Here is a 26,841-nt window from a genome sequence, read left to right as displayed (position 1 = left end):
AGAATCAAGGCCTCCATCAGGTAGATCTTTGGTAAATGTCATTTCCCTTTGCTCCTGCAATTTCCTAACAGTTTCACCCAAAAATCAAAAGTATTTACTTGGGGTGTAGACTAATCCACCTCTTTTATTATTCATATTTTCCCTATTTGTGAGATCTTTGCCTACCTCAAAAAGGTCACCGAGATTTTGTAATGAATTATTTCTCTAGAAATTTTATGATAAATAAAATAATTTTTATATAATTATTTCATATAATTATTTAATAATTAATAATTGAAATAAAATAATTTTTATTTATTGTAAAATAATTTCACAATAAAGCTAGAAATCAAGTCATTTAATTCTTCTAATTTTCTTATTTTTTCAAAATTTCAAATTCTTCTGTGCTTCCATGTAGAGACCCACAGAGATTTCCTAGTGAGAACTTACTCAAAGTCCAAGAATCTGTGCTTGCTTTACCCAGCAGGGCTGTATAAGGGGATGATTTGACCATGTGGTTGATTACCAGGTGTTTGGAAGGGTCTGCAGTGTGCCGTGCAGTGTGCTTTGATCTAGCAAGGGAGGGCACTGTTATAAAAAGCCCTTTTGAAGCGGCAGAAGGGACCATTGGGTTTTGATCCAGGTCCTCCTGAAGCTATCCTGTGTTTCTGTCTTTCTCCTCTTTGATATGTTTCTATCTAATATTTCTTATCCTTCTCTCCTCCTCATAGGAACCCTTCTAAAATGTAGGAGCTGGCATCCCACACTTCCACACAAATTTTTATTTAAAAAAATCAGCAAAATAAATGTTTCTGGGATTTCTAGAGGGATTATACTGAGTCATCAGGAAAGTGTAAAAATCAACATCCTAATAGTAAGTCTTAGTTCATGAAAATGACGTAGTCCTCCATGTACTTAGCTCCCCTTCAACCTTTTTTCCTCACATGATGTTAATATTATTGGCTCCTGGTTGAATCTTGCTGCTGTGTCTGGAACTTCTCCTGACCTTGAGCAGTGACAAATACGACCTGAGGAGCTATAGCCCACGTACAACGCTTGAAGCATGACTCCATCTTCTGAAGTACAGCCATCCATGTTTTATCCTATTTCCATTGTGAGTTAATTCACTTACAAAATATGAAGAGTAGGTACGAATCTGCAGTATCCCTGGGAACATTATTCAAAGTCCAAGTTCAATGCCACTTCATAAAATGTTTACCATTGAGTGAGCAAGTTTTCTTTTTAACTCCAAGAATTCATATCACAAGGCAGAAGCAAACAAGCCACTTGAGAGCCTTGATACACAACATTCTATCCTAATATATTGTATTTGCAAACCTATTTATTCACCCTCTTCTTACATATGTGGGTCATTACAGAGGCCATCACAAACAGAAGTGACAAGAATCAATCTCCCAAATCTCTGAAGACTTGGTTAGAAGATGACCCTTCCTGGGTACTACAGATGATTTCAAAGCCATGGCAAAGAGTTGGGAGGTATAGATGGAATGCTAAACCCAGTGGGTCTGAATAAAGGCTGAGAATGCGGGACTATGAAGAGATCCACATAAGCCTGTTCGGACTTACTGTGGAAGAGCCAGTAGCACAAGGTAGTAAGGCTGAAATCTAGCCTGACACACGTTAGCAGTCCCTGAACTCACTGGCCAGAGTGACATTGGAAGAGAGATTTTCCCCAGTTTTCAGGCAGGCAGCATGTGAGCTGTGAAGCTATGGACCCCACAGTCCCTCTTCCAATGCACTGAAAACTGGTTAAAGGGTAAGGAAGATTGTTCAAGGGAATAGAAATAAAATGCTTTAAATACCTTGAGCAAAAAGGGAAGTTTGTTGAAGGATGAGGGCTATCTCATGAACCAAAGGAAGGATGTTGAGTGACCCACAGAAACTTCACATCTAACAGATATCCTCACGCCTGCCTCTTCTTATTTCTGTGTCAGCTGCTTGGTAACACATGATGCTACTGGATCACATATAGGCTGAACGTGCTTCCAAGTTCAGATCCATGCTCTTCAATAGACACTCAAAGGTCTAGTAAGTTAAGAGGGAAAATGACAATCATTCTCAAACGATGTATGTATGAAGCAGCTACCTTGGGACTACAAGGAGAGAAAGCCATTGTAAAGAACAAAAATGCCTTTTCTGACACTCTGATACAAGGAGAACTACCTCACAAAATTACATGCAGAGAAAGTTCCAATTACTAGCACGTAATTGAATGTGACTCCTTAAAAAGCGAAATAGAAAAAGTCGCAGTCTATAAACAGGCAGCCATTGACATCTACAATCTCATCGCTAGTAGCCTCAAATATTTAACCTGTGTGTTGTGTACATTATTCCCTCCACATGTAGTCCCTTGGCATGTTTCTTTTTCTTTAAGAAGGCATCTGCAGTGATCATGTATTTAGTGATCTATTTCTTGCCTCTCCTGACCACTTGATTAGCTCCTGATTTTATTTATTAATCATTTTATGTAAGTAGTTCATCTATTCCACATTTTAAGCTTCTTAACTATATGGTAATTACAGTTCACAACACCCGTAACTAAAGCATTACTTTCTTCAATTCTTTGATGCTTATAGTCTGGCTAATCTTATCTGGGTAAAGTAGGATTTACCATTATTTCTACAAAGAACTGAGAAGTGGGGCCCACATTTTTCATAAACAGAATAGATTCATTGGGACCTGTTGAAAATTGAGATTATAAGGCGTATTTAAAAGGCATAATAAATGGAATCTGATTAATGGATTGTTGTTGGGATTTGGCACAGAGAGCATTTCATTTGATGATCTCCTCCCCGAGACATTATATTAGTAAGTTCACCAGGAAGATGTAAAAAATATGATCCAGAATCACTAACAATAGACTTTTATTGAGGAGGCAATTTCAGTCTTCATGCTTACACAGTTTCTTGAATTCAGTGCAGTTCTTTTTACTGCAATATGTATATGCAGTATAATATAGATTAACAGAATATTCTTAAGCAATCTGTATATAATGTTTAGAGCTTCCATAAGTGAAAAACAATAGGTTCAAAAATGTTGCCTGACTTGCCAAAAGGGATCAGATAATTTTAATATCATAAAATCTAAGTCAATGATGCTTTAATAACTGTAATTTCACTTTATTTATGACACCCACCCTGTACCCTGAGAAGCACATATGTCCTTAGGTTACAAAGAAAACAAAAAGAGGGGAAAAAACATAAATATTTTCTTTTGAGTTAATTCCCTAAAATCTTAAAGGAAGTATTTATGATGGATTTGGGGCGGTGGTAAGTCCAATCTTGCTGCTTGAGTTCAACCACGGTGTAAATTTTATTATTTCCCTTGTTGCTTTTGCCCTTCCAGTTTAAGAATTACATATGTCCAAATATATTTTTCTTTTAATAATGTAATAGTATTTTTCCATGTCTATCTAGCAAGAGCAGAAAATTGAAACCAAATTGGTCTTTTGAAGTTGCACCCAGAATCATCTCTTTCCTATCTCCTCCCACTGCTTCTGCAGAGGGATATTTGTGAAGGAAATTAGATCCACTGCTTGTATAAACCGGTGTGGTGTATTCAGCTGGTGGCGAGAAACATCCAATTAACTGTTCTAACAATGGCTGGAATAAGCGGATGGTGTTTGTAGGCTACTGGGATGTTTCTGATTGGCTGCTCGCTCTTGCTCTTTGTGTTAGATCATAAACACAGCACCGAGACATAGTCCATACGCTGGCAAACACTGGGTAGAAAGGAAGGGAAGTGTCCTAGTTGTGGCACGCCCCGTTTGAGCTCCTGTTTATATACGTAAGCGTGAAGACAAGACTTACTTGAACTAATTGGAGTCAGGTGTTACTAATAACAAAACAGGCTATAAGTACGGAAGGTGATGAGGTTTTTGGCACTGGGGGAGGTATTGGTGGATATTAGCAAAGCACATTGTACAAATATATGAAATTTTCAAAGAGTAAATTAAAATATTATTTGAAATATTGCATGTAACACACTCTAATGGCATCTATATTAAAGTTATCAATATTGTTACGGATTCATTATGAGAAAATATGTGGTTGCCATCAGATAAAATAGAAAAATCAGAAGAAACACAGTTAGAATCAATTTTATCCACATTTTTTATCCTCACTCAGTGTGCTTCTCTTGCCTGGAAAGTGAAAACAGGATGTGTTTGCTTTCTGTCATCTATACAGCCTTCAGAGAACACAAGAACATAGATAGAGGGCCAGTGAGATAGCTCAGTCAGTAAAGGCACTTGTCACTAAGCTTATTTCCTGGATGTAGAAGGAGAGAACAGACTCCCCCAGATTGTCCTCTGGCATGCACACACATGCCATAACACATTCACACCCACACAGGCACACATGGGCACACAAAATAAAACTTTGTAATGTAACTTAATTTTTAAAAGAAATATAGATACAACTTCTGTTTTCCAACAATTTATGATATCCTCAGCAAAAAAAAAATGATAGCTTATATAAAAAGCAAAAATAAACATAAGAAAAACAGCTGTGGAAATTATATTGACTTATTGCTCATCAGAGCTAAAAGACATCAGGCACTATTTATTATTTTTTAACATAGGATCCCTTGGCATGGTGCTTTTATAATTAGAAACTATTCTCTGTTAGTCAGGTATCATAACCAGAAAAAGAGAATGAAAAAAGAGAGGAAAGAGAAATTACCATCATACAGAAATACTAGGAACATGTTTTTTTTTTCCCTTTTTTTAGCTATAAAAAAAAAAACTATCCTAGCAAGGATTTGGGGAAAATAATCTTCCACACACAACATTGATAGAAATGTAAATTAGTCTAGCCAGCATAGAAATTAGTTTGGAGGCTCCTCAAAAAATGGAAAACAGAGTACCAGTTGATCCAACTCTACCATTCCCGGGTATACTACAGAGATACTTGTACATCATATTTACTGCAGTGCTATTCACAATGGCACATTAATGGGATCAAAAGAGATGCCAGCCAATGAAAGATGTGATATATAGACTATCGACTTGAGAGCAGGGAGAAAGTGAAGGGATTTGAGGATATGGGAGGGGCTAAAGTGAGGAATGAGAGGGGACAAGTGATGTAGTACTATTTCAATTAAAAACATTAAAAATCATGACAGTTAGGGTGTTCGGCCATCTGATCACCAGAGTAGGTCAGTTCGGGCTTTCTCTTGACCATTACCAGTAGTCTATTGTGGAGGTATCTTTGTGGATTTCTGGGGATCTCTCTAGCACTTTGCTTCTACACCCTAACTGTCGCAATAGAACTCTCATGCAATGACTGATGGAAGCAGATGCAGAAATCCACGGCCAGGCCCCAGGTGGAGCTCCAGGAGTCCAATTGGTGAGCGAGAAGAGGGATTATATGAGCAAGAGATACTGAGAACATGATTGGAAACAGCACAGGAACAAATAGCCAAACTAGTGGAAGTGCATGAACTGTGAACCAATGGCGGAGGAGCCCCCATGGAACTAGACCAGGCCCTCTGGATAAGTGAGACAGTTGATTAGCTTGAACTATTTAGGAGGCCCCCAGGCAGTAAGACTGGGACCTGTCCTTAGTGCATGAGCTGGCTTTTTGGAACCTAGGGCCTATGCTGGGACATTTTGCTCAGCCTAGGAGAAGCGGCGAGGGGACTGGACCTGCCTCAACTGAATCTACCAGGCTGAACTGAATCCCCAGGGGAGACCTTGCCTTGGAGGAGATGGGAATGGGGGGTGTATTGGGGGGAGGGAGTGTGGGAGGAGGGATAACAGGCGAATCTCTGGCTGATATGTACAATTAAATTAATTATAAAATTTAAAAATAAAAAAAATTAAAAATAATAAAGTAAAATAAATACATGTAAGTAGAGGGGGCAATATTTGGGAGGAGGAAAGGGGTTGGCAAGAAGAGGAAGGAAGAACAAGAAAGGGAAATAGAAGTGTGGATATGATTAAAGCACATGATGTGTAGGTATTAAAACCTTATAATGAAACCAAATTAATTAGCACAATTAATGTACAATAATGAAAACTGAAGGGAAAAAAACGTATTTTTAATTACATCATTGAAAAAGAAAAGCAAGTGGTACATTTAGAAATATAGTTATTTTTACAATCATGTAAGTAGTTATCACTACACACTGCAGATAAAAATCACCTTTGCAAGCAGTTTTCTCACTAGAAGACAAATAATGACATTGACTTGAATGTGTTTAAGTTATTCTTAGAGAATTTACCATGACTACATGTTAACGGGGCTGGAAATCAGTCAGGTTTGTCTGAATCCATTGCCTGTGTTCTAACCTAGTATGTACTTTATGTTGTTATATTGATCTACCATTGTGAGATCAATGGATTACAGGAACTTATGCCAGGGTATTTGGGCTCTTTGACTAATCGTGTCAACTATTGTGGAACACTATCTCTGGGTATGACTGTCCTGAAATCAGAATGGCTCTGATTACCTATATAATATCCCAGCAAGATTGAACACTCTAAAATCCTCTCACAGGGAAGGGGATTCTCATGAGGCACAAACATACAAGGTCGCTGTTCCAGAGAACATGTAAGTGATTAATAGTTGCTGAAGTAGACTTTGTTCAGCTGTGTATCTGTCTACAAGTTGTACATGTTCTTGTACACAACCCCTGACCCATGCTCCTATAAGTAATATCAGTTAAGCTCATGTGTTCACCAAGGTAGAATTGAGAATTAGAACAGTGTGTTTGCTCTGTGGTTGGCACTATATCTGGAATGAACAGACATTATAATCATGTCTCCCCAGAAACTTAATACAACAAAAGTATACACATGGAAGTATCAAGCATACACAGGGACAGAAATGTCCCCATATATTTGACATGCATCTAAAATTATTTTGAATTACAATATAAAGATGGGGTTGGTATTTTCTACCCATTCTACAACAATAAAGAAACTAATATTAAAAGAAAAGAAACTGAAGTAAAAGAATAAACAGCCAAACTTGAATATGAAATGCTGATCTCTTCCCACTGGAGCCATTTCTTTCTCATACTTAGATATCAAAGAGAAATCTTAAGAGTTCACATACCAGGGTATCTATGTACACAGTTTTATGACTTATACCATGAAACCTATGTCTAGTAACAAAAAATTAGTCATTTAGACTGTGGTTTATTCATCATTGTTTTTCCTTGTCATCTACCTAGATAGTCAGAGAACAAAATAATCTAACCTGAAAGTATGGTCGTGCAGACAAATTGCTAAATGGTCTTATTAAATAAAAAATACCCAGAGCCAGATATTGGGGTTAAAACCTGAGAGATCAGAGAAATAGGAAAAGCCATAAGCCAACCTCACCTTACTGACCCTCAGCTTCCAAAAGAGAGACCTACTTCCTCTATACCCATGCCTATATGCCATTCTGTTCTCTGTCTCATTCGCTCTCTCTGTCCAGCTACCTCCAAACTTTTATGGTTAACTAGTGTTTGAATTTAAGGCGTGTGCCACCTCACCTGGCTCTGTTCCCAGTGCCACCTCCCCTGGCTCTGTTCCCAGTGTGGCCTTAAACTCACAGAGATCCAGACAGATCCCTGCCTCCCAAATGATAGGATTAAAGGCATGTGCTCCCATTGCTTGATTTCCATATTTAATATAGTGGCTGGCTTTTTTCTCTGATCCTCAGATAAACTTTATTGGACTGCACAAATAAAAAATCACCACAGAGTCAGTAGATACAAATACAGAAAAGGAGGTTTATTGATTAAATCTACCACAAATCATAAGAGCCTAGTTGTGAGCTCTTTTATCATAAAGAAATTTGAATGGTATAGGCTGTGTAACTGGCAACAGAAAAAAGATATATTTTCTCACTGTCTAATGCTGCTTTGGCCAGGGGTGGTGGGAGCAGAGTGTGGAACACAGAAATGCAAAAATGTCAGCCAAGTCAATTATATTTGTTATCCTTATCAAATTTCCTCAAGCAAAATGATTTCTAGAAAGTATCAGTGGGCCATATAACAATGTTTGCCTCTTCTCGCAAGGCCAAATTGATTCAGAATTTATGTTAGGCATGTGATGTTAGCTATGATTGTCAGATGAAATGTAGAGGTCTAGAGTTCAGGAGAAAAACATTAAGTCTTCTTTTCTCTTGGAAGCCACAGTGGAATAGAGTGGGAAAACACAGCAAAATTATAGCCTGTCTTTGATCTGACTGAGAACTAAATTACAGTGTAATTGTGAGTAGAGAACAATATCTGAGAGCTGTCCTTATGATCCCAACTGCTCTCCTGTCTGAAACTTGAGAGATAGTTACCCTGGTGTAGCCCAGGTGGAGAGAAGACAATCTTAGATTATGCTACAAGTAGGAAAATAGTGGCTCAGTATGCACAGAAAGCCCTAAGTTATTTGTTTCTGGAAAGTACTATCCAAAGCAGAAATTCATAGTTGTGTGTACTCAAACATAAAAAGTTTGTACTATATCCTGAGCGCTTCACTGTTGCACTGGCTTTGGCAAGTTAATTAATGATTTTAAACTTTATTTCATCATCTGCAAAGTAGGAATGCTGCCACAAGGGTATTAAGCAAATTAATGCCAAGAAGACGGCTTATCCTTAGTAACCAGCGTGAAATAAGCCTTCCATAAATGTTCATTATTACTAACAGTCAAAAATAGGAATAAATCATTAAGACTGCTATCTCAATCACTTTTCTTGTTGCTGAAACCAATGCTGAGAAGAAGTAACTTTAAGAAAAAAGAATGGTTTGACTCTTTGTTCGAAAGGATGGAGTCCACTATGGCACAGAACTCATGGCATCAGGAAGGCAGGAGCAGAGGCTTCTGGTCACATTGCATGCACAATAAGGAAACCAAGAGTGGACTGAAAGTGGAACCTGGGTTCAACAGATTAAGGCTCACCCCCAGAGTTACACTTCCTTGAGCAGGGCTCCTCCTTCTAAAGGTTCTAAAACTTCAGAAACAACACCATTAGCTGGGGAATACATATTCCAACACATGAGCTTATGGGGGGGTTTTCACATTCAAGCCATGTTCAGGGGTTATCAATTTACAAAACTCTGTATATTAATCTAAATTATAAGAAACAAGTAACTGTTTTCAAATACCAGCCTAAGTTGGTCCCCAACTGAGATTCAGTAATTTCTAGGTGGAGTACACAACAGTTGGAGGTAGACACCCGAGTTACAAAGGTCTGAGTAAAGGTCGAATTGGCTGAGTAAGTCATTCACTCTAAGCCTCAGATCTCTTTCTCACATGAGAATCATAACATCTATGTAGTAATAGCTTCTCTGTTGCTGTGATAAAATACCACAACCAAATGCAGTTTAAGGAAGAAAAGGTTCATTTTAGCTAACAGCTCCACAGAGATAAGAATTCATATGACAGGAAAGGAATGGCAGCAGAAGCAGAAAGCAGAGAGATCACAGTTCATCCACACACAGGAAACAGAAAGAGAGATGCGGGGGGGAGAGTGGGGTAAGGCTCTAAACCCTCAATGTCCACTCCTCACCCCCAATGACTTACTCCCTTCAGATACCTCCTAAAGGTTTTCCTAATGGAAAACATGGGGTACAACCTCCATATCAAGTGGTGTCTACTCTCCAAACTTGGCCAAATACAGTTGACTGTAGTAGTTAATCAAAGATATATGACTACTGGGGGGAAAGTCTGAGACTGATTTAATTTGCTAAAAGGCTACAGAAATGTGTTTTTTAAAAGAATTTTCAAATTTATTCCTAAAAATAAAGTATACCTTCATCCTAACTTCCCCATTCTACCATGACCCAACAAAGAAACACTCCTTATGCGTCTCATGAGCCAGTAAAAAAAAAAAAATCATAACACCATTAAACTCTCCACGAAAAAGGGATAACTGAATTTAGGATCTCTGAACCTAACACCCTTTGGGGATGGGGAGACTTGGACTGGAATCCTAAGCAGAAAAGCAAGGTTTCATATGCCACACAGAGGACAGGCAATTTCAGGTTTCGAGGGACATTTTCTTATTCTTAATATTACACATTTTAGTGTTGCAAGTATATACAAGCATGATAAATAGAGGAACATGTAATGACCATTAGGACTATAATATGTGTATAAAGAACCCATCGAAACAGTCTCTGCAAATAAAAGACCGTACAAATGCTAATAGCCCCACCTCTTATGGGTAATAATAATGTGTCATCTGGCTGAAACTGTTTCTTAAGTACTTTATGTTCTCTGCTGGACTCAAGTCATTAATTCCATTTATGCAGTTAACGGGGAAATCCTGTGTCCAAATTAAGGTCCTGAATGAAAATACTGGAACTAATGACAAAGGGGAATAATTTTTTTCACTACAGCTATAATATTGCTTTGTTAAATCATATTTTTTGACCCTGAGCTTTACTTGGAATGCTGAATACTCTAACCTGAAAAGACAGACTTTGTACTCTTACATCAATACTGTGTTCAGGGTGGTCGACCCACATCGTAAGTTCTCTAAAGCACCCATATTCCCATAGGTGTATGAAGGTTCTCAACTTTTGTGATGTGTCTATCAATCAGTACAGTGACTCTGTACACCATGCCACACTTCCCAAACTCTTTAAAATGGTGCATCTCTAGTCTGTTCCTTCTTCTTTGTGAGATACAGTAACAAATGGTATACAGCAAACAGCAGGGTCAGCCTCCTAAATATACCAGCAATGGAGTTTCTGGTAAGGTGACAACTTTCAGGCTAGTTTTCTTTTTTTCTTTTTCTTTTTTTATGGTTTTTCAAGACAGGGTTTCTCTGTGTAGTTTTGGTGCCTGTCCTGGATCTCTTTCTGTAGACCAGGCTGGCCTTGAACTCACAGAAATCCACCTGGCTCTGCCTCCCAAGTGCTGGAATTGAAGGCGTGTGCCACCACTGCCTGGCCTAGGCTAGTTTTCTTTATCTTTTAAGTAGATGAAGAAGTAAGAAGTATTATTACATAATTATTCATTTATTCATTATTCATTAATTATATTTATTAATACATAAAAAAGAAGGAATGGATGGAGACTCGGAAAGGGGACAAGGAAAGAAGATATCCTGTAGAGTAACCACTTGATGTGAAAGTTCCCTGAGAACCCTGGATGGAATAACCCTCCCCAGATCCCAAAGCTTTTCTACCAGAATCTGCCACGGATCTACATGGTTTGGAAACAAAGACTGTGAAAGAGTACAGAGCATCAACCTTCTTCAAGGAACCACTTGGGGTTGGGGAAGCTTTGAGCAGCATTGATAGTCCAGTCTCTTCATAAGGTAATGGGGTGCAAGCTGGGTGTTTAAAGAGAGATTATGCATTGTTGCTATGCTTCCAAAAGGAGGATCCTACAAAACCACTTCATTCTTGTTCTGCAAATCACAAGCCTGATTAGACTGGGAGACTTTGGTGGAGGAACCTAGAACAGCTTAAATGACTGCTGTCAGCTGGTCTGCAAGTGTACATCCCCTGGGGGAAACTGGGCTCCAGCCTCTGTGTGATTCCTTATGATGACATTCATCATAAAATGAAGCAAAGCACCAATAATAATTCTACTGAGATGATATACACAAACTGTGACTCTCCTACTCAGAGAAGGGCATATGGAAACTCTGAGAGCAAAAAATATTGCTAAAGTAGTGAGTGACTTCAGCCAGGCTGCAAATTCTAGGAACCTACACAAGCACAAACTGGCTTCCTTGGTAGTTAGCCTTCTCCTGGAAAACCATCATAACTGTTTTTCTTAAGGAAGTAGGAAGGGAAGGGAAGGAGGGGAGAAGGGAAAGACAAAAAAGTACTTTAAGATGCATAAAAAATTACTAAAAATAAATGATATAAAAAGCCCCCCAATTCCACAAATCACCAGTGTGGATAAACGAGATAATATTATTTGGAAAACATCATTCTCCACATTTTTGTATTTTTTTTAAAACATGAGAAAATGGCTAGAATGAAAAATAATTTCATGAAGAAAACATTATGTTAGATAATCTTAATAAAAGACATTGGGTTTAATTTTGAATAGCAGACACATAAGAAAAGGAAGTTGAAATGTTAAGTTACCCATAAAGTCTTCTTATTACAGAAAAAGACTGGGTTCTATTTCCAAATTCCCCAGGTCCCTGTGACAACAGCATGACTGATCTGATTCTGGCACAACTCCATCCCATTGTCAAAATAATTTGGACTAAAGAGAAGTTGATTTTCAATTAAAATTGGCCTTAGGAAAGTCTGAGGAGCCTCAAAATAGTCCCTCTATACCTAGGACTTTCCTATAGACCTCCAACAGGGTCTTCTATATTTATCTTCAGTCACTTGGATGGTGGAACGTTCCTGTCAGAGTCAGCATGTGGCTGAGAGTGGTGTAGGGCTTTCTTTCTGGATATAAACCTTCCTGTCTTGCACCAATAATATGGTCGGGAAACCAGAGCCCTGAGCAACAAGACCAGAACATTCCCCCACTAGCCCCTGTTTTTTTCTTTTTGTTGTTTTGTTTTTTTTTTTAAAGGGAGCAGATTATTTTACACTAGCTTTCCCATTGAACTCCCTACACCCCTTTTACTGAAAATAGATTCTTTTTCTAACATAATATATCCTGATTATTGTTTCACCTCTGTAACAGGTGTTTTCTTTTGGGCCACCAACCAGCTCCCAAATCATGACATGGAGACTTCTTATTAGTTATGAATGCTTGGCCTTAGGTTAGGCTCATTTTTTGCTAGCTCTTATAACTTAACCTGTTTCTCTTCATCTATGTTTTGCCTTAAGAATTATTATCTTTACTTCTGTTTATCTTACTTCCACTGCTCCTTTCATGTCTAGCTGGCTGCTGCCTGGGCTTCTGGCCCTAGCATGTCCCTCTCTTTCTCCATCATTCTCTCTTCCCTCTTCTCTTCTTCTTCTAGATTTCTCCTTTTTATTCTCTGTGCCCTCTAGGCCCACCTATCCCATTCCTGACCAGCTATTGGCTGTCTTGCTTTTTATTAGACCAATCAGGTGCCTTAGGCAGACAAGGTGAAACAAATGCAACCCATCTTTACATAATTAAACAAATGTAGCACAAAAAAATGCAACACACCTTTATATTATTAACAAGGCAGCAGAAACAAATGTAGCACACCTTTACAGAGTTAAAGTAATATTCCACAGAATAAAAAAAGTAATACATCTTTACATAGTTAAATATTCCACAACCCACCTCCCTCTACTCCACCCAGTTGTTCTCTACCTCTCCTTACATATAGATTCACCCCCTTTCTCTCATTAGAAAACAAACAGCCTTCTAAGGGATAAAAATAAAATATACTAAATAAGATAAAACAAAACAAGCACATCAAAATAGAACAAAACAAACAAAAAGAAAGAAAAGAGCCCATGAAAAGGCACAAGAAACAGATACCTTGGTGTGCCCAGGAATCCCATATGAACACAAAACTGGGATCCATAATATATGTGCAAAGACCCTATAGGGTAAAAGAGAGAAGAAAATGTAAATAAAATAAAATAAAATTTAAAATATTGAGAGATAATTTTAAAAAAACAAAAGAAAGCCCACTGTGGTGGTATTGTGTTCCCCAAAATATTGTGCACTCTAATAAACTTATCTGGGGTCAGAGACAGAACAGCCACAATATTAAACAGAGGTTAGGCAGTGGTAGCACACGCCTTTAATTCTAGCATTCCAGAGGCAGAAATCCCTCTGGATCTCTGTGAGTTCAAGGCCACATTGGAAACAGCCAGGTGTGGTGACTCACGCCTTTAATCCCAAGAAGTGAGCCTTTAATCCCAGGCAGTGATGGCAAAAATAGAAAGATAAATAAGGCATGAAAACCAGAAACTAGAAGCATTTGGCTGGTTAAGCTTTCAGGCTTCTAGCAGCAGTTTAGCTGAGATTCATTCTGGATGAGGACTCAGAGGCTTCCAGTCTGAGGAAATAGGACCAGCTGAGGAACTGGCGAGGTGAGGTAGCTGTGGCTACTTCTCTGATCTTCCAGCATTCACCCTAATAACTGGCCTCAGGTTTGATTTTATTAAGAACTTTTAAGATTCATGCTACAGCCCACACATGACATTATGAGACAAGGAACTTCCAAAGATGCTATTGAGTTAAATTTGTGTTTCCCATCTACTGCTGAGCATGCAGCCTACACTTAAGAGTAGTTTGTTTCTGCAATGACACTCTCTTGGAGAAAACTAAATCTTCATTTCCAAGTGGTTATCAATTGAAGATTCCCTCTGGATTAGTGATGAGGGCATGTGTCCACTTCTCCTTTTAGCTGTATGATCCCATCTGGTATATAACTGTGTGGGCCCTATGCATGCTCTTCATTCTCTGGGAGGGATTTCACATGTGGTTTTAATCATGTTGATTTAGAGAACCTTGTTTTCTTTATGTCCTCTATCCCCTCTGCCTCTTATACCTTTTCTTGTAGCAAACTTTTTAGACTGCCTGCTCCAAAATAATGACATGGCGCTTCTTTCATTATTTATGAAAGCTCAGCCTATAGTTTAGGCTTGTTCCTAACTAGCTCTTATAACTTAAATTGACTCATTTATATTAATCTATGTTCTGCCATGTGGCTGGTGGCTATTACCTCTCCTCCCCTACCTAACTTCTTCCTACCTAGGTATTGTCCATTCAGCTCTTTATTAAACCAATCACAGTGACACATCTTCACACAATGTAAAGCAATATTCTACAACATTTTCTGCCTCCTATTCTGCAGGGTTCCCTGAGCCCTGAAAGGAAGGGTTTGATGGAGAGATTTCATTTAGGGCTAAGTTTCCCAAGGTTTCTTACTCTCTGCATAATGTCTGGCTGTGGGTCTCTGTATTCGTTTTCATCTGCTGGAAGCTTCTATGGTAATGGCTGAGCAAGGCACTTGTCTATGAGTATAGTGGAATGTCATTAGAAGTCACTTTATTGCTATTATTATTTTTTTAGACCAGTATCATTTGGTCATATTCTAGGTCCCTGGGCTATCTAGTCTCAGGTTCTTGGTCACCCAAGCAAGCAGTGTCAAGTATGGGATCACTCTCTTTGAATTGGGCCTTAAGTCAAATCAGTAATTTGGTGGTTACACCCACAAGCTTTGTGCCACCATTGCCCTAGAATATCTTGCAGGCAGTGTAGAATTGTAGATCAAAAGATTTGTGGCTGGGTTGATATTTACATTTCTTCTTTGGTAGCTTGTAGAATACCTTCCTGTACCAAAGACACTAGCACATGGATATAATGGCTCCATGTAGGCATGAGCTTGAACTCTCCATGTTCAGCTAATTATGTAGATGATGTTATTTAATTTAGATTGCCTTTATATATGTATTTAGAAAGTTTCTCCTGTTTTAGGTTCCCATTTTACTCCTCAAATAGCCTGTAGTTTAGCTGTCTTTCCCTATATTCCCTTTCCCTTTCCTATCCTCTCTCCCTCTCTCCATTTGATCCTCCCATTACAGCCCCACCCCCATCCATTCATAGTTATCTATTCTATTTCCTTTATCTAGGGAAATCTATCTGTCCTCCCCTGATCCCTTACTACATACTTATGTAGTAAATATGTGGTTCTATGGATTGTAGCTTGCTTATCATTGACTTATCAGCTAACATCTGCATATATGTAAATATATTTCATAATTGTTTTCTAGGTCTGCATTACCTCATTCAAGATGATGTTTTTCTAGTTCCATCCATTTATCAGTTCATTTAATTTCATTTTTTAATGGTTGAATAATACTCCATTGTGTAAATGTACCACATTTTCTTTATCCATTCTTCTGTTGAGGAACATCTAGTTTGTTTCAAATTTCTGACTATTTTGAACAGGGCAGCAATGAACATGGTTGAGCAAGTGTCTCTGTGTTAGGATGAACTTTATTTCCAATTCAAATCTTTAGCATGGAGAAATAATACAATAATTGGTTTTTATCTTATTGAATCCAAATTTCTATGCTGAAGCCCAGGATCCTCACTTTAGTAAATCCTAGTGGAACTGACCAGAAAGTCAACACAGCCAATTATTAGGAAAGCTTCAGTCATACATTCATCACATCATCACTCCCAGAAAAAGTGTAGACACTGTGATTCAAGAAAACAGAGGAAGAACAGGTGAGAGGGGTGTTCACCAGGTAGTACTGTAGTGCCAGTATCCAACTTGTGATGAATATGAAATGAATAAGTCTTGCATAAACCTGTCTCATACTACACGCTCCGTGAATTATTGGTCATACATGTATGGATGTCTATGTTCTTATTCTCCTTACACCTGACTCTTGTTACTACGTAAGCAAAGATGACTCATGTCTAACAGAAGAACCAGACCAAAGATAGTTACAGATACAGCTCCACAACTTGACAGTTGTGACATTCACCCAGGGTTCTCCATGTTGTCTATCACCAGACTCCCAATATTCCTGGGGCCTTGTCGTATCTGACCCTCATCCCATGGACCACTAAATGTGCTTCTCAACTCACCTTTCTTTGTTTCTGCTAGTCTGGAACTCCTGTGTTCAAAACCCACTTAGAAAATAACTGTTTAAGAATTCTTCACCACATAGAAATCACAATAATTGTACATACAATGAAATTTTGGAGTCGCCAACTCAGGAAAATTAAATGGCCTTTTCAAATGATCAACAAAGCAAAATATTATTAATAAGAGGAAAGTTACAATGAATTTGTTTATTATGAAGAAATAGGAAGAGTGATGAATATAAAAATACAAAGCCATTGATCAATATTTTTATAAAAATATAAATACTTGATAACTACATACACATATATTTATTGCTATATGTGATTATAGTTATAACTATATATTCATATACCTGCTCATATAAATTCATGAATAACTAAGGTTATAACTATAAATATGTGTATGTTCTTATAGGATCTATAAAAGTGTCTCTCTCTATAACATTCTCTAATTTCATTTGGAGAAAGTGGTTTTTAATTAATAATAACATTGCGAATGTACAATAATTTTAAGTACCATAACAGTACTTAATTCAAAAAAATCACAAGAAAAGGCTGTGTCATGTCTAAATTAAGACAAGTACTTCTCTCCAAACATATCAGTTGACAAACATTTCAAATAACAAGAGCCTTTATGACTATGTCTAGGTGGCTGAGATAAGCTGAAAGTCAATATAAAACACAACTTACCCAACTTCAATCACAAGCATCAGGACATTCCACGGTTATCAGATTCTGTGCTCTGGTCACTCAGTTATGACACATACTCTCTATCTGCTGATCAACACTGCACAAAAAAATACATCCTCTTGTGCATGCAAATGTACCCAGAGCTACTTAAACTCCTTCTCTCTCTCTCTCTCTCTCTCTCTCTCTCTCTCTCTCTCTCTCTCTTTTGTTTCCTCCTGTAACAGTATTCTTAATCACTGTTTTACCCACTCTGCCAAAAGCCCTGGAGTTTTCATGACATCAAAAAGAAATCTGGAAATTTATTATGTCTATATCTCAGTGTCTAACACTTAAACAACACTCAAAAGTAAAGATATGATTGTAAAATAGGCACTGGTTTTGAAAAGAAAGGGGATCAGTGTTAGGGCAGGCTAATAGGAGTGAATACAATCAAAATACATTATATGTATAATATATGTATTATATGTATAATACATAATATATGTACAAAATACATTATATGTACATGTATTCGCATTTCATTCTCTTGTCTGATACAATAACTGACAAAAGAAACTTTAAGAAAGAAAGAGTTTATTTGGCTTATAATTCCAGACCACAGTCCACCTCTCAGGGATGTCAAGAAGGAACTTAAAGCAGTTAGTCACATCTACCACAAAGAAGAAAGAGCAGAGAGAAATGAATGCATGCAAACATGTCAATGCTCAGCCTGATCTCCATATTTACATAGTTCATGATCCTTTTTCTACAGAATGATGCTGTCCACAGTGGACTGGATCTTTCCAAATCAATTAACAACTGGTCAAGACAATCCCCCACACATAAGCTCACATGCCAATCTGATCTAGCCCCTTCATTGAGACATTCTTTCCAGGTGAGTATAGATGCATCAAGAAGATAGCTATAATTAATCATTTCAGCATGATAAAAAAAAACAAACAAAAACAAAGCTATTCCTTGATGTCTTTGAACCTGACAAATTTCCAGTTTATGTTAAGTATGATTTTAATGCAGTATCTCGTCTCAATCTTTTTTTCTTTTGAGATTTCCTGGACCAAAAAACTCTATCCCTCTATGTATTTAATGTCTTTCTTTGCACCGTGCTATCTCTAGAAAGATAAGTACATAGATAACAGGGTAAGAAGTAATGTTTCTCCCTCTTTCACTCAAAGGTGAGGATAAAGAATAGGTCAGAGCTTTGTCCAAATTACTCTAAAGGTGTCCCAGGCCTTGTCTGTGGCTCAAAGGGCTTTCTCCTTTCTCTTCTAGGTAGGCTATTTATATTAATTAACATTCCACCACTGAAACAAAACATCAAGACCAACAAGTTCAAGTAGGAGGGAGATGGATTTTGGGCTCCTGCTTTACATCCAGGATCATCTAGTCCTATTGCTTTAGGTTTAAGGTGAGGAAAACCATGGCAACAGGAGCATGTGGTTGAGGATGATCACTTCATGGCAATTGGGGAACAGAAAGAGAGTGAAAGGGCCAAGGAAAAAGATACTGCCTTCAAAGGTGCAATCAGATGACGTACTTCCTCCAGTTACACCCTAGATCCTAAAGTTTCTTTCAGCTCCCCAAATAATCCACGACTGGGGTCCAAGCCTTCATCATATAAAAATGTGGCACATAATTCCTTGTTAAATCATAACACCATTACCACTGTAGTTACAGTAAATAGAATACTAGGGTTTATGCTGATGTTTGAAAGTCAAAATGTTCAAACAGAACTGCCATCAATGGTATCTGGGGTTGTGATGGCTTAGAAGCACATTTATGTGTCAAAGTCAGTGCAGGAAGGAAGGAAACATGTGCCTGGCTACTAGAGGAATGCTACCATGTGGTCTTCCATCATCATGTCTTTAAAAGCAACATCAAGAAGACAATAATGATAATGGTCCCTTTAATATCCTCCCCAATTTGTATCACAGAGCATCATTGCCTTTGTCATGGTGTTGCAATTGTATATGATATTTAAAGTCAAATAGACAGAGCCAGAGTCACCAACTGAGATTTTTTTTTTTTTGAAAAATTATTGAAGACTGAATTTCTTATCTGGAATAGCATATTCTTATCTTGTATACTAGATAATAAGAGTAATGATGTTTGCTATAAAAAAGAGATACTGCAGCAATTACAGTACTAGATATCTAAGATAAGACAATGCTACATTTTAGGGTCCAGGGTTTGCCAGGAGCTAGGATGATGACACCATTTTCCCTAACTGGAATTTCCACTCCAAGAATCTCAAAAGCCCAAGCTTGAGACAGATTATAGACTTTTAAAGTATCTTAAAAAAATAAAATCATGTCTTCCTTTTCATTTTCCATTTGAGTATCTATTTTAAATAATGAAGGAAATTGGAAAATATTCAAGACAATGAAATGAAAATCTCTGTACCTCAACACTAACAGCCATTCAATAAATATTAATGATCATCATCATTATATTTGTCTGGGCCCAGTTACTTCTTAGAAGTAACCAACACTGGATATCTGGATTTATTTCATATCTACAGCCCAAACTCTAATCTCTCCTTGTCTTACAAATAGTCTCTCTGTGGTGGTTTGAATGAAAATGGCCCCCATAGGCCTATAGGGAGTGGCACTATTAAGAGGTGTGGTCTTGTTGGAGTAGGTACGGCTTTGTTGGAGGAAGTGTACCACTGAGAGTGAGCTTTGAGGTTTCAGATGTTCAAGCAAAGTCCAGTGTCTCACACTTTTTATGCTTTCTGCCAATCCAGATGTAGAACTCTCAGCTACCTCTCCAGCACCATGTCTGGCTACATGCCACCATGCTTCTCACTATGAAAATAAAGGATTATACCTCTGAACTGTAAGCCAGCCCCAATTAAATGTTTTCTTTTATAAGCATTGTTTGTGGTCATGATGTCTCTTCATAGCAGTAGAAACCCTAAGTAAAACACTCTCTGTCCCCTTTTTAACCTTTAGGGGGTGGACCTCCCTCCTCCTTCCTATCCTCCATTTTTATTACTGAACCCTCATGCCTATGTTTTTCCTAGCCTTGACTTTGGAACAATCACTCTGATTGTACTGATGATACTTGGCAAGTCATGAGAATGTGACTCAAAACATAATGGATGTTGCACTGGTACACAGTAGAGGAAAGACTTCAGAATGGATTCATTGGGACATAATGGAGGAATGATTTGAGAATCTGAAAAAAAAATGTTTTAAATATGATTCCGTGATTCTTAACTGGATCAACTCATTTTCTGAGAGTTGAGAAAGGAAGCAATAAAAGGTCTTGGTTGAATTTGAAGGGAATGTTTTTCATGTCCTGTTTGAAGGCTGTGCTTTTGTCCTGCCAAAAGAATATGACCTTTTAAACAATCCAAGATTCTCATTTGTCCCATGGTGTATTTTTCACTGGAAAGACAAGCTTGCTCCAGTTGATGGTTTTGTAGGTCCCCGCTTTGGGGCCTGATATCAGGCAAAATATATCTCAGTTTCACAAAAGTACTTCTCATATCAGATTATTTATTTGCCTAGAACTCAAGACAAAGTCCTGGAGGAGGTTCTGTGAAGGCTCAGCAAGATAAATATTATCTCTGGCTTTTGTTGCTGTCAAGATATCTAATGAAACTCCATAAAGATGAGAGAATACTAGTAAAATGACATTGAATGACAGAATCATTTAGTAGTAGAGAATAAGAATAAGTTTGAGTCAATTCTTTCTCTTATTTCTATTGATCCAGAGGTCCCAATTTTCATTTATCATTAGATAAAAATTTAATGTAGATTAGAACTTCCTTGATCAAGGATGTCTCCAGGAGATATGCCAAGAAAACCAAAATTGGTGTTACATTATTTTTTTAACCAACTCACTGTTATTTTTTTTAACCAACACTTCTCACTTAGTAGATCCCAGAAAGTGATCTTACTAGCATAAGCCTTAGACTCCAACAAATTCATTGCAATGAACAACAAACTAATCTTGTACACCTAGCCATGACTACCAGAACTCAATCTACAAAGATGCAGAGTGGGCTATAAATGTGGCCAAGGTTAAAATATGCAGCACAACTTGTGCCCTACAGCAACATGACCAGCATGCAGAGCATCCACCAGGCACCAGTGCTAACTTTATAACAAACTTAGGGAGAGATGAGTTATAGGGTCAGAGAGGTCTCTTGACAGGAAACACAGCACATTAGCTCTTTGCCCCTCTACTGTCTGATAGCAAAGACAAAAAGGCATATGTGAGGAAGAAACAAATAGGAAGGAAACTGTGAACAACAACAAAATCCTACATATTTATTCCCTGCATTGTATTTACATTTTCCCTTCTAACCCTCTTCATTTGTTTGCTTGGAATTTAAGTCTTTCATTTTGTGGTAATTTGAAAGAACAGCAAATAGTAATGTGTTTGGATTTTTTTTGTTATCTTCAGTGATTCCAACAAAAGCATAAAAGAGAGGATCTTGCCTGAGCTACTAAATACAGATATATTTCACAAGATAACTCTGAGCATAAACTCTAAAGCCTCCTTTTTTCTAGGCCTTTTCAATATCTCTCTACACTGAGATGTCCATTAAAAACAATCATCAGCATTATTTCTTACTACAGGGAATGCTTTAGAGTTTAAAATTGTCAAGCAGTAAACTACTATTGTAGCTTTTGGGGACAAATTATATTATATCTTGAGACACCCAAAAATTTCTCCTCTAGATAAATTCTTTTCAGGGTTTTTAACTATTTTGCATGCCTGCTACAATGACCTTATAATGACTCAAGCATTTATTGGCTCAAGAGAAAAAGTAAAGAATGAAGCCACTCTGTATTTATAATCTTCACTCTGCTCCAACAATGAAGGCTTAATTCATCACCAAGCCATTCTTCCCCTTAGACTAAGTTACCTCTCAGGAGCTGCTATGAATGTCATGCAAATAAATTCTTGGCAGGTCACGCCACTAGTTGAGAGACATACACAAATTCTTACTTAATCCCCTTTCTCACACTCTATCTCAACATCCTTCATTTCCAACCACATAATGAATAGCAAGTATATTTTCCCTGCTGCCCTTTTATCAGTGACATCATCTTTGCCACCTTAAATCTGAGCTAGGTTGTTCATTCAATTAGCAGGAGATGCTAATGAGGATAAAGTCTTGAAAATTTGGTACACAGTTCAGTGACGTCTGGCCATGGCCTCCTAAGTCAAAGTCTTACCACTAGCCCATCCAGGCACATCTTAGAAAGTATCCTATATTCACAAAGGGCACTCAAAAATAGTAATGTAGTGGTTCTTTGGACAATTCTAGGAATAACTGATCTTCTCAAGGGAAACCTATTTCAGCCACCTGGAGGTGACTTGAATCTGTCTTTTGGGAATTTGAACGTCTTGTTTGGGAGGGGAGGTTTTTCAGTTGTGGAAAAAAGAGGCAAATGCCATGCACATATCATGTAACCAAACACTTAATTAGATGTGGTTTGGGTATTATACTAATATACTTAGGTTTCTACTACAAAATATTGTAAATCAGATGGCACAAACAACATGCATTTATTTCTCATAGTTTTAGAGGTTGAACCTAAGACCAGTTATATCAGTCAAGAGTGGAGGCTTTCATCCCAGCTTCCTTCTCACCATGTCAGAGACAGCAAAAGTGAGGGAAAGAACACTCCAGTGACTTTTGCTATAAGGGCACTAATCCCATCATAAGGGTCCCACCCTGATGATTTCATCATTTCTGAAAAGCTCCATTTCCAAATGGCAGCACATTATAGGTTTGGGCTTCAGCATTTGAGTTTGTAGGGGACCCAGTTCAGTCCATAGAAGAAACTGACTGAGTAGTGTAGAACCATTGAAGAAGACCTAAGCCCAAGGAATTGAGAAGTCTTCTGCTTCATGTAAAATATTGATATGCAAGGATAGCAGGGCTTTGAAAGGAGGAAAAAGGACACTTTCACATCTCAAAACACACTGATTCAGACCATGCCATTTGATATTTGCTTTTCATTAGTGATGATAAAACAAGAAGGTGTTTAAATCAGAGTTAAGCGTGAGAAATGAAAAGAAAATATTCTCCATGTTAACCAGTGCAAAGATGCCTGCCCTTTAGAGGCTAGAGTCGGTGAAATACGAAGCTACACCTCACTAAGCCTTCTAGACCAAAATAAAAATGATTTCATATTCACCCATCTTCTCATTCAAATTTAAGACCTGAATTCCTTCTCAAACTTAAGATTTATTGTTACATAGGATGAATTTTAATTTAATAGATGTGGTGATACATTGTGTACCCTAATAAAATTTACCTGAAGATCAGAGAACAGAGCAAGTCATTAGATTAAACATAGAGGCCAGACAGTGGTGGCACACAAATTTAATCCTAGCTCTTGGGAGGCAGAGATCTGTCTGGATCTCTGTGAGTAAAAAGCCACCCTGGACTACATGAGATTGACTCAGTTTAGGAGAAAAACAGAGCCAGGCAGTGGTAGCACACATCTTTAATCCCAGCACTTGAGATCTCATGCCTTTGCTTGAGAAGCACACACACCTTTAATCTCAGCACTAGAGAGGATGAGATTGGAAGTGATATGGCCGAGTGGAGAAAGGTATACAAGGTATGAGGAGACAGGAACTAGAAGCCTTTTTGGCTGAGGAAGCTCTTTTGGCTAGAGCCCTATAGGCTAAGGCCTTCCAGGCTTAGGAGTTGGTGAGATAAGAGGTGGAAGCTGTGGTTTGCTCTGCTTCTCTGATCTTTCAGTTTTCACCCCAATATTTAGCTCTGGGTTTTTTATTATAAGTCCTTTAGAAATTTGAACAACAAATAGGCATCATCACTCTGATACCATGATGCTTTTGTTTTTGTAGCATAAGGTCTCTGCAAATGCTTGTCTAGCCTCAAATTTTCTGAGTAGTCCAGGTTGGTCTAGAATTCACACAATCCTTCTATCTCAGCTTTTCAAGTGCTGTAATTACAGCTATGCATCACCATTCCTGGTGCCTTTAAACAAAATTAATCTTGTTTAAGGAATACCAAGGTTATGCATTTTTAACCTTTAATGATCTTCAGATCCTTGTTTTAGAACCCCAACATTTTTGCAAAGCTAGGGGAAAGGCATGGTTTATTTTAGTACAAGCCAAAACACTCACAATAAGTTTCAAGGTAAGTCATCTTTCTGGAGTAAAACCAGCAGCACAATTAGCCTGGTGTTCCTGTGGACTCTTCATCACAGAGCAGTAGCTTTCAGGAAGGCAATGTTTAATGTTTTAAGTTAACCAAGAATGTCTCAATCAGCCTCACATTGAATTTTCTTGGCTATGAGGAGCAGGTAGAACAAGAATAGCTGTGCTGTTCTTTGATAAACCATGATGATGTTTATATAATCATGAAGAAACCAGCCGGCTGTTAGTTTTATTTAATTTATCTACATAGATAATAACAAAAAATGTGGAGGAATTTGTATTCTCTCATTATTCAATCCTCCATCATTTTTTACAATTTGAGTAAATTTTTCTCTAATTTTAAAGGATGGCATAATAGGCATTATTGTATGTCTAAAAGAACAAATTGAAGGAGAAAATGCTAATGTAGACTCACAGTGTCAGTGGCTCAAATCCATGGACACTTGGCCATGTACTTGAACAGAACAGTGTGGTGGCAGGAATGTGTGGCAAAGGATGATCTCCCACTCGTGGTGAACAAGAAGCAAGAGAGCAGAAAGGAGAGACCCATAGACCAGATATAACCTTCAATGGCATGAGCCTAGTGACATACTTCCTTCATCTAGAACCCAACTCCTAAATTTTCTGCCCCCTCCCCAAACACTGCTGCCAGCTTGGAACCAAGAGTTTAACAAGCAAGCTTGTGGAGAATAGTCAAAACACAACAGACAGTCAAGATTATGGAAATAATGATAAAATACTTTAAGGTGCAAATAAACTTTATTCATAAGGGTAACTTCCATCTCAAAGCACCACAAGGAAGAGTATGGAAAGTTTCTGTGCAAATTGCTCACATAATCAATCATTAGCAGAGACAAGTACCTTTGAGTCTGTGAACCTGAGAATCATCAAGCTTAAAAACAGAATACCAAGCATATTTGGTGTAGTGTGTGTGTGTGTGTGTGTGTGTGTGTGTGTGTGTGTGTGTGTATTATGTGTGTGACCTTTCCTTTCATAATTTTGAGAATAGAAACAGTATACAAAGGTTCTACTATGCTTACTGTGGGTTGCTAATTAATTTCCTCTAAAAGTAGCAGCTATTACTCATTGAATGCATATTGGACTGGGAAGTACAATATACTCTTGAAATATTTAAACTCATCACCCCACAATTATTTTAGAGGGTGTACTATTATCGTCCTCATTCTATACTCAAGTAAGTGGAAAAAAGCCTATGGCCACAGAGCTGATACACTGCAGAGCCAATTTATTAATGTCATTCTACCTTTGTAATGCTACAGCGTTCTGTACTGCCTTGGTTTGTTTACTATTGCTGTGATGAACACCACGGCGAAAATCAAGTTGAGGAGAAAATGATTTACTTGGCTTTTCCATCCCAGTCAAAGTCCATCAGTGAAGGATTCCATGACAGGAACTAAAGGCAGGAACCTGGAGGTCGGAACTGAAGCAGAGGCCATGAAGAAATTCTGCTTACGGGCTTGCTCTTCCTGGTTTGCTCAGTTTGCTTTCTTACAGGGCTTAGAACCACCTGTCCATGCATGACATCTTCCACAGTGTGCTGGACCTCCCATGCCGTTCATTAAAAGACAAAATGCCCCCAGATTTGCACAAAAGCCAATCCGATGGAGGCATTTTTTTTTTTAGTTAAGGTTCCATCTTCCCAGATGATTGTGCCAAGTTGACAAAAAAATACTAGCCAGCACATACACCACAATACAAACTACCTCTAAAATACCCTAGGTCTAAAGAGTAACATGTACATTACTTGTGCTCAGTGTCTTGTGAAGTTATGTTTCATGTGAATGTCTATCTGAATATCTAATAGAGTAGCTATCACTATTTTTTTTTAAGTTTCACGGAATCTAGTTTCTAATCTTATTCCCACCTTAAGCTTCCATCCCTCTAATACATAATTCCATACATCATTGGATCGTAAGAGGAAATGTCAGACTCCTTTGTCTCTTTAGTGAACTGGATGTTCACTGTGGAGACACAGCTGAAGAATTCTTCTCATAAGATAAATCTTCACCTCTGAGAAGCCTTTGAAGGCTGAATGAATTCTCCATCTAGTGACAGACTAATCCAGTAAAATTGAGCTGTCCCTTATTTGACAGAGAATTCTCATTGTTCTTGGATTCTATAGCCTTATCATGGCTACAGGTCACATGACTTCCCACCTGCAGCTTCTGCCCCTCCCCTTATATTCATTCTGACCCAAATAGATTCCTTGTCCCCTGAATTAAATGAGAACAGCCAGAGACACTAAATTTGTTGATGTTTAACAAGCTATTGAAAACTTTTAAATATATTTTCCTATTTCCACAGCACTACCCAGGCATCTTTATTTTTCAATTATTTTGCAATATTTCTGTTTTTATGTCACCCTCTCACATTAAACAGTAATAGTTTTAAGGTCAAAGACCCTTATTTATTAATCTCTATAACATAACATGCAGTTGGCACCTTTAATTAATAACATCAACTAATCCTCAGTCATCATTACATATTATTATCTCCATTTTATATAAGGGAAACTGAGGCATGAGGA

The 26,841-nt window shown here is 37.9% G+C and overlaps 1 pseudogene; it reads left to right on the top strand.

Annotated features, from left to right (window-relative positions):
• Positions 1-1,522: 1,522 nt before the first annotated feature.
• The window catches only part of LOC128094914 (40S ribosomal protein S27-like), a 36,996-nt pseudogene continuing 11,677 nt past the window's right edge, over positions 1,523-26,841 (top strand).

This window comes from Peromyscus californicus, unplaced genomic scaffold (assembly GCF_007827085.1).
Source record: "Peromyscus californicus insignis strain IS unplaced genomic scaffold, ASM782708v3 Scaffold_4__1_contigs__length_199733344, whole genome shotgun sequence".
NCBI classification, from domain to species: Eukaryota; Metazoa; Chordata; class Mammalia; order Rodentia; family Cricetidae; genus Peromyscus; species Peromyscus californicus.
Note: the sequence above shows the minus strand (reverse complement) of the source record. Positions and strands in the feature narration are given on the sequence as shown.